This window comes from Montipora foliosa, chromosome 13, assembly GCF_036669935.1.
Source record: "Montipora foliosa isolate CH-2021 chromosome 13, ASM3666993v2, whole genome shotgun sequence".
NCBI lineage: Eukaryota > Metazoa > Cnidaria > Anthozoa > Scleractinia > Acroporidae > Montipora > Montipora foliosa.
Window position 1 is genome coordinate 6,884,418 of NC_090881.1, and position 10,000 is coordinate 6,894,417.

Consider the following 10,000-nt stretch of genomic DNA (forward strand, 5'->3'; position numbering starts at 1 on the left):
TGCTGCACCTCTTCACACTCTTCTGTTTCAGTTGTAAGCAGAATAATCCAATGTGGAACCATGGTCACAGTGACTCAGAGTTGTTCGAGTTGTTCCAATGAGTACTCCTGGAAATCGCAGCCAACTGTACTTGAAAAATACCCTGCTGGCAATATCTTGTTGATCTTTGCAGACCTGATGGCTGGGGCAACTATAAGCAAGGTATTGCTGGTTTTCCGTCATATGGGGCTGTGTGCTTATTCTGGCCGTACCTATTTTAGGCATCAAAAGGCGTTCCTGTTCCCTGCTGTTCTCCACTACTGGGAAACATATCAGGAAGCTCTGATAGAAAAGATTAAAAAGTTGAAAAATGTGGCTTGGACTGGAGATGGAAGATTTGACTCAATGGGGCATTCTGCCAAATACGGAGTGTACACAATGTTCTGTACCACCATCTTGAAAGTTGTCCACTTAGAATTAGTTCAAGTAAGTATCCTTTCATATTGGTAATTGTTTTCATGATGTAAATTGTGGGTTTATTTGTTGTGGGATGGTCTCAGAAATAATGCCTGTGCAAAAACAATGGTGATAATAATATTAATGTAATAATAACAACTGATAACATCAAAGAACAACCAAATTATCATTGTACTACTACTACTTAATAATAATAATAATAATAATAATAATAATAATAATACCAACAACAACCACCCAATGATGATCCATAAGGCACTTTCCAGTGCATTATTAAATTTTTTATTTTCTTGTTTGTCCTCTTCTTTCTTAGGCAAATGAGACTGTAGGCAGTCAACATGTTGACTGAACTGGAAGGAGCAAAGAGATGCTTCTCTTATTTGCAGCATCTTGGCTTGTCTATTGCTATTTTTGTATCTGACAGACACAGAGGTATCGCTAAGTGGATCAGGGAGCACTGTGTCAACACTAAGCACTATTTTGATATCTGAGATCACTAGGAAAGAAGTTGTTGGCTTTGAGTAGACAGAAAGGGTGTCAAGTAGTTAAGGACTGGATGAAAGGAATACGAAGGCATCTCTATTGGTGTGCAACCTCGACACAAGCTGGGTTTGAACGCTTTATCCTTGCCAAATGGAATTAATTTTTGCGTCATGTCAGCAACAAACACTGTAATCACCCAGATGCACTTTATAAGCAGTCTAATCATGGACAGCTTGAACCCACAAAGTGGATAAGAGTTGGTGTGGAAAAAAAAACCTCTGGTGCATTTGCCTCCATTTCTTCAATTGATGAACTATTAAGTGACTTCATATGTATTTTGTTCAAATTCTTCTTTGGTTTAAATTTTTTCAAAGTACCGTAGTTTGATTAACATTTCTTCTCTCTTGCATGTCAAACTAGTTCAAAAAAATTTAAAACAAAGAATAATTGGAACCAAATTATATGTCACAAACCAACATTGTAACAGATTGCACATTTTCAATGAAATGCGTTACACCGTAATCCACCAATGTCAACAATGTAGACTTAATAAGTTCAATGACTCAAAATAGGTGTTATCATGTTATCATGGAACTGAAGCATTTGACAAACTGAGGCTGCTGTTGACCAAGAAAATGTTACTGAATGACATCAAAAAGCTTTCACCAGATGCCTTGAAGGTTTCCATGCAACCTTGAACTACTGGCATCCTAAGATGACTTGTTTTCCCTGGCTGGGAATTGTGAGCAGGTATACATGTCACTCAAATTCTATTGTTGGAATGAATTGACTATTTTAGTTTTCATGGTGTCACATGTTTAATTTTCATTTTGTGTTTCTTACCTGATTGGAATACGTGTATCAACTTTTTGTCCTGCCTTTCTCTTCTCAAAATTTAAAATGGGAGAGGAAGTTGTGCGAGAAGTGGCATGCCCACCTACATATGGTCCCGGGGGGGGACTCCCAAATGAAACAGACGGGGATGCTCGTTGTCTCGCTTAGGGGTGTAAATTTTGGATTTTGGTCTCGCTTAGGGTGTTCCGGGCAAAACGCCAATATTTTATGCCACCAAGGTCTCGTTTAGGGTTCTGCGAAGTAACACAGAATTACGCGAAGAGAAACAGAGGTCAAATTTCCTTTTAAATTTTCTTTTTAGATAAAAGCATTCGATGATTATGCCTTTTTATCGTTAAAACTCATTGCGTGTCGTATTTTTGTGTTTTTAAATGGTCTCTTTTAGGGGTCAAAATTTGCTTAAGCCACGCCTAGATTGGTCTCCTTTAGGGGTTAAATTCAAAATTTCCGACGAGCATCCCCGTCTGTTTCATATGGGAGTCCCCCCCCGGGCATATGGTATTGATAATTCTCATAATAATTTTATTGACTTCGGTGAATAAACTGTCAATTACGTGAAAATATCATACAGGTTTTATTAGATGTTTGAATATTTTATTTCACTTGTCACATTCTTGCTTTTGCATGTAAAAAACCCTGATCTCTCTTGAAGAGTATTACCTCCAGGTTTGACATACCATGAATTAGTTGTGTGTAATCACAACAATTGACTATAGCCGAGTTTGCAAAAAAATAGTAGCCTGGAAATGGGTCATTGTTTTAAGTTTCTCCTGCCAAAATTTTAGGGGGGAAAGAACAAAAAAGATTATTATGGTATCTCAGTTCCAGGTTTTTTTTCAGGTTATGTTGACGCCTTGAGACATCAATTTTCCAAAAGAAAAGAGGAGGAAGTAATCAAGAGGTATGCATCAAGAGCACCTGAGCCTCTCAATAGACAGTTTACAAAAAGGTTGAGCAAGAAGGAAGTTATAAAGGCATACAGAGCAAGGAAGGCAATCAAGAAAACAGCATTATTTCCACCTGGTTAGTTCGATTGTTACATTAATCCCTTAATTTTTAAACATTCCCAATGTAATATAAACTGGATCTAATATTTGTCATTTCAGCACCTGTCTGCAGTGGATAGGCTATTTCATCAAGAAACATACACGTGCATACAATGTATCTTTAGTCCAAGGGCGCTTTCCATTTGACAGAACTGACCGGCCAGACCAGGCATTTGGAAGGACAGCACATTCAAATTAACACACTTCGAGGATCATATTTACTTCTCCAGAAGAATGCGAGGGAATATCATGCAAGTGTTACTTCAAACTGTTGCAAGTTTTGATTGCTTGTGCTGCTAGTATGGGCATTGTCATGCAGTGTATATTTTGTATTTAATTTCTCGTGCAGTTGAGGATCAAGTACATTTATGTGTTGTCTTTAGTTTCTTAGAACATGTAAAGACTATTTTCCTTGGTGCATATAAAGTAACATGGCACTCAAATACCACATGACAATTGTTATTTCACAGAGCCAGAACATGCTGCACAACAAGCAAACAGTAACAGTCAACCAAGCAGTACTCAGTCTGCTTCTAAACGCCCACGCAAAAGCAAGAGTAGACTTTCGAAAAGTCCTTTGTTTAGATACACCCGGAACGAAGGACTTTTCATACTTGATTGGCGCCAATTTAGCGACCCAAAAACGGGTCGCTGAGCTAGGCCAATCAGAGTAGTCCTCGTGGATCCCAGGGGATAGAGTTGTCAATCAAAATTTGCCACACAGTGAAAGCGTGACTTTCAACATGCTACTAAAGGCCACCGGATCCAAATTCCCCGACTATCAGAGGAAAATAATTCAAGTATATCTGTCTTGCATAGATCTGCTTGTGTCAGCTCCAACCGGAGCTGGGAAAAGTCTGACCTTTGAACTAGTCCCGTACGCTTTTGGTCATTTACTTGGAGAGGATTGCAATGCCATCGTCTTCGTAATTGTTCCACTGATCTCACTCACGAAAGATTTGGTCTCTTGGCATTAGAGCGTCATATGTAGGAGACAACACATTCAAAATCTTAAGTATAAACTGATGTTTGGAAGTCCTGAGGCGATTCTCAATGACTATTGACACATTTTTCGTCGAATGGAACAAAAAAATTTAAAATGCATGAGTATTCATCGACGAGAGTCATTGCATCGCTAAATGGTAAGCTTAAGTTTCACTAGGATGTATCTCTTAATCCCGGTCTAGTACGTCTCCTACACCTGAAGCCTACCTGATCTTTCATGAGTGAAATCAATTGAATTTCTTGACGATTCGAAGCTTTCCTTTAATACTTGCTAATCTTTCGAATTAGTGTTTCGTTTCTATCAGCACAAATCACGGCGCAAGTACTGTTGGTCCAAAAAATACCACTAAAGATCTCCTTTCCAAGCGGCGACTCGAGATTGAAATAAGCTTTCGTTGTATTTCATCTTTGTTTCTGATACCGTAAACACAAAGTCAACAAATTTCCTCTTTCGATTTCGTAGAAACAAACATGCTCGATTGTTTTCGTCGGATTGCGGTATCAAGTGCAGGACTGCGAATGACGTCATCCCCTTTTTTGGCGCGAGACGCAAATGAAAACCTTGCAAGCGAGACAAGTCGACCTCTCGCGACTTCGTCGCTCGCTCATCTAAATCACGATTTGCTCGCCAAAACATTTTCTCCTGGGATTATCGTGAGGTCGACTTGTGGCAAGTCTAAAGCAAGAGACGCTCCAATGTTCTCAAGAAGAGAGTGGCAACTAAAGTGACTTCAAATGTTTGCCTCCTTTTAAACTGTCTCAGGGTCTTTCTAAACGTTATAAAGTAGGAAAAAAATCACAAAATGAAATGGGAGCATTCTTTAACTCAAAAATTCCTGTTCTAATTCATGGAGTACAATATTAATCAAATGAAGTTCAATGCTACTCTTCATCCTGGGCATTGGCATATCCCTTGTGCTGTTGCGTTAAATTTCTTCTTCATATTATGATAAACACAGGCTGGTAGAGGTCGTCTGTTGTTCCACAAGGCCACCTTGGTGGTCCATCTATTTAGTGCAACGGCTCTAATGAACCTAGAGGTAGAGATCAGATTAAATAATAATGACAACATGTACAGCCTTGAGGAGTATTTGTCATCCACCCATTACACCCCCTTTTGTTAGGGAATACAATTATAAAATCACACAGAAAAGCCCTACTCTGGACCCAGTCAAAGTGAATAGCCGTCCCCTCGAAGTTGTATCCAGCGCAAAAATCCTTGGATTGAATGTAAGCGACGACCTGAAGTGGAATGTACACACTGCAGAACTGGTCAAGAAAGCGTCTTCATGCTTGTTTAGCCTCAAGCAACTCAAACGTTCAGCTGTTGCCCCTAGTGATTCTTTTCTACGTTACTTGCATCAGATCAATACTTGAATATGCATGTCCAGTCTTCCACCGGGCGCTGCCATCGTACCTTAGTGACGACCTAGAGAGATTGCAAAAGCGTGCTATGAAAGTAATATATCCGCTACTCTCATACACTGCGGTTCTTAAAGAGTCTGGCCTGTCAACACTTCATGAAAGAAGAGAAGTCATTTCATCAAAGACCCTCGCTGCAATCAAAGAAGACAAATCTCACAAACTTCATGAGCTACTTCCTAAAGACACCACTGGACGATATAGCCTTAGGAACAATAGACTTTTCAATCTTCCTAGGTGTAAGACTGAACGTTGCAAGTCAAGTTTTATAGTCAGCCATATTTTTAGCCAATAGATTTTAAGTGGGGAGTCGTGGGTTAAATTTATAAATACTATTTTTAACATTATTTCTTTTAAATTGATTCTATGCTGTAAATAATTCGTAATTCAGCCTATGGCTGCAATGTTTTATTACTATTAAACTATCTATCTATCTCACTATCTATCTCGAACCTCTACGATGTACTGCTGCACATGGACCTGGCATTGGACCTTGCCAATCAATACCATATTCTGAAAAGATTTTCTGTGATAAAATGTTGAAATTAGTGAATTGCTGTAGAATATCTCTTAGATTAAAAACCATAGGCTGTTGCACTGCCGAGTGATGGTAAAGTCTCAATATTGAAATTACTAGCCATACTTTCTTCGCAGCTAATTTCACAAGAATATTACCAGGGAGCCGAGGCATAATTTTCTTGACTACGTTTACACTAAAAATTGTATCAGTTGCTTGTGTTTCAATGAGGTACAATCATTACAGAGGGTTTTTTTCAATGAAGACAATGTTGCACATCATACTAGACGTTTTGTGGCTGGCAAAAAGACAAGAACAAGATGGCCATCCTTGACCTACAGAAGTTCATGTGGTTTTAATAACAGTTGTCAATCATATTGCTTTTCCCGTTTCAAGTGATTTCTTAGAGTCAGTAGATCTTGAGATATCAATTTTTTTTAAAACAGATTCTTACAAGGGGTATCATTCAATGGAAGATCAAAAACAATAGGTGTGAAAACTTACCAATTTCACTCTAAAGGATATTTTGCTAACAAAAACAATGGATGAAATTTTTATTTGATTCAAAACGTTATAAAAAGGTAATTGACTGAATAAGAAATACACGCTTCAATTATTTACGATAAGTGTAGCCACGAACAATTTTGAGTCAAAATGCCCAGTGTTAAACGTGGACGTCAGAGTTTTACTTTTGACAAAAAGCTCAAAGTTATCGCTTGTGCAGATAACTTTGTGAGTTCACGAATTTCTTTTGTTTTTGGGTGTGGGTTATCTGCCAGTGCGGGTAATCTGTTGAAGTTTTTTTCTTGTTATTGTAAAAAATGAACAATGTGGGTAATCGCCCAGAAATTACGGTATCAATAAGTTGAGAAAATCGTTTGTTTTCATTTATTGGCTTAAATGCTATACTGCACCATCAACACAGCAACTAAATAGAATGGATTTGTACTTGTCCAGTTTCATGTTTGTTTAAATTACTACCTGTATCTCCCACAGATTATTGGCTTATCGTTTGTTTTACTTTGATAACTGCCTCAATAAATTGTTGTTTATAACATTTTTCATTTCATAATTTTGTTCATTTCAGAAGGCAAAAAGCATGATTCTGGTATGCTTGCAGATTCCAGGCTGCCCAATAAGCTACAACAACATGCATTGTCTCCAGCAGGGTCTCTGATGTGCTTATATGGGGATCCTGCATATCCATTAAGAATACATCTCCAAACACCATTTAGAATTATTGCACATAATCAAGGAATGGAAGAATTCAACAAGTCCATGAGTGCTGTGCGAATTTCTGTGGAATGGCTCTTTGGGGACATTGCGAACACTTATAAATTCATAGATTACAAAAAAAAACCTTAAAGTGGCATTAAGTTCTGCTGGAAAGATGTATATAGTGGCAGCAATTTTAAGGAATGCCCTAACATGTTTATATGGAAATTCCACTGCCACGTTTTTTGACCTTGCCCCTCCAAGTCTTCAGGAGTACTTTTCCTAGTGACCCGTCAACAACAAAGGAGCCATGTAAAATTACCAAAGCATTGTTTTTCGCCTTAAATAATGTTTTAAATTAAGGAATAACATTCTATGCAACAGCTTTGACTTTATTTGTAACTTTATAAATTTCACAACTTAGGCCATTTATAAGCATGACCACTGCATGTATCATAAAGTAAACGTAAATGTTTTTTATGCAGAAAATATAAATCCCATGCCAAGAAACAGTGAAGAGACCGTGTTTGTACAAATAGGAATAATTAATGAATAGAAACAAACTTGGCAATTTAGTGCCAAATTAACCTCATTCCTATTTTCACGGAGTTGTCTGGACTGTATACCATAGTATTTTCAAAAATTAGGACATGTAAATGACAAAGAATATTATAGTTAACGCCAAACGTTTAAATGATCACTCTGGGGTCAATGTTCTGCAGCAAAGCTAGATCAACATGCTTTGCTCTTTTAAAAACATTTTTCAAGTTTCATCCGGCCAAATTTTAACATTTTAACATCTGATCAAAAAGAAAGCCAAAAATACAAACTGTCATTAATTACCTTACTTGGTCAAAGCTTTCTGAAATAAAGCGAAAAGCAGGTTGTTTTGCTGTTGCTGTTGTTCAAAAAACCTCATTTGCATTTGTTGCATTTCGCGTTGTTGTTGATTCATCATTGCGATCATATCCCTGTGTTGATCTTCAGCCAACTTTTGCCTTTGTGCATCTCTTTCGTGGTCTTTCTTTTTAATCTCTAATTCTTGCTCTCTCCAATGTTTCTCTTCGTCCATTTTGTCTCTTAGATACTCAAGTGCTTCAGAGCCTCTTTTCTTTTTACAAGTCGATTACTTTTCGTCTTGTTCTTCCGATATCCTTTTCTTGCTCTCCTTCAAACTCTCCATTGTCTTGAGCCTCATATCATTAGCGTCAACTTTACTTTGCTCTTCCTTTGCCTTGTTCACCTATTGATCTTGCTCAAACTCTTCTTCTTTTTCCACAATCTCCTGACGTAGAACATGTAATTCAGTCATCTCAGTATCTATTCCCGACGCTTTCTCTTCAGCTTCCATCTTCTTTTTGAATTTTTCAGCAAGTAATGTAATCGCTCATGAACAGCTCTTTTTGTGACTTTAAACTTTGGTTCAGAGATGGAATTTAGATGATGAGCCACGGTTTGCCACATCTGCCCTCGATGAGGGGTTCGACACTTAGCTCTCTGCAAAGCAGGCTATCATGCTCATCACTGTCATCACAAACTAGGCAAAGAATAATTCACAGTTTGTTCTAACTAATTAAATGAAAACTTAAATGTCCTATTATAATAAACTACAGTGAAAAAGCTGTAAAATGAACACCCGTTGTCTCTATAACGTCGAAAACCACGTTTCCCGTGCTCGACAGCAACAGGACGGACGTAATTATAAATCCGTGCATGCGCGCTATGGGAAACTAGGCAAATTTCACTTCCGCTTGCCGTCCTGGATTGACACCGTCCTCAATCTTAAGGTCTCTATTTATAAACTAGAGAAGGACGATACAACAACACAAATGAAATGGGAACTGCCATTGCTCTGATAAAAAAAAACAACAACAGAAAACCACCACGTTGTTCTCCAACTGTACAAGCTTGCCCTCGATTGCTGTAGATAATGGTACATCACAACGGAATAGATGTCGCCACTCAACCAAGATTGCCAGAGAAACAACGTTGTCAGCAACATTAAAAATGCCTACGACAATTGAGTGATTGCAAGAAAGTAACGATGTAACACTAAAGATCCACAGATTCATGCTCTACCTTTCTGTTAAGCAAAGAGGCTCTAGAAATTACAGCAGGTACAAGTCACAGGTCATTGTTTTACCAATACAGAAAGTATCCTAAACATTCATAAAAGCTAGCCTTAGCCCTAAAAAAGGTTTTTAGGCAAGCAAGGACTCTCCTCGTTGACCTGGATGAGTCCATTGTTTAGAGAGTGGACTGAAGCCACAAGTGGTAAATAATGGTGCTAGTGATGGAGGCCATCCACTGACATCAAAAGTTTGAGTCTGTTTAATGGCAAATATGGGAATGTGCAGTGGCCATGACCTCTTCATGTTTAGTTGAACTGTAGAGGTACGACTTACAGAATCCAGTGCCTCGCTGACAATTGGTCCTGCTTCTAATAACAATTCTGCAGTTGGCAGTAGTTTGGTGTGTGAACTGTCTGCAGCTGAAGTTAATGCCACAGCATTTGCAAACTCACATGCTACATGTGCCGATGACAATGACTGGCTGTTGTTTGGCAGAACCCCCAAGCTAATCCGAATATGCACACAAATGCATATATGTTTTGCCTTGTGTTGTTTGGCCCTTGCAATAATGGTCTTGCAATCGTTGGAGCAACCTCCAATGGAATCAGACTTCACCTGCACGTGACAGTATGCAATTGGCATATTTTATGTTAATGACCCCAGAACACAAAACACTGTGGGAGAAACTTGAACACCTAAGGCAAGATCTCCACGAAACTTCTTTTATCCTGTCATCAGATTGATACTCCTGCAACTTTGGAATTTAAAATTTGTTGTGCTCTACGTGTGTGGCACGTCAATTCATCACAGCAGTTACTGTTCAGCTTAGCTTCAGTGGTGCTTGCAAACAGTACTTGGGCTACTTTTGTCTATCCTTAATAACTAAACAGCGGTTGTCATGGTTGCTAAATGGCCCAAGCCCACTGACA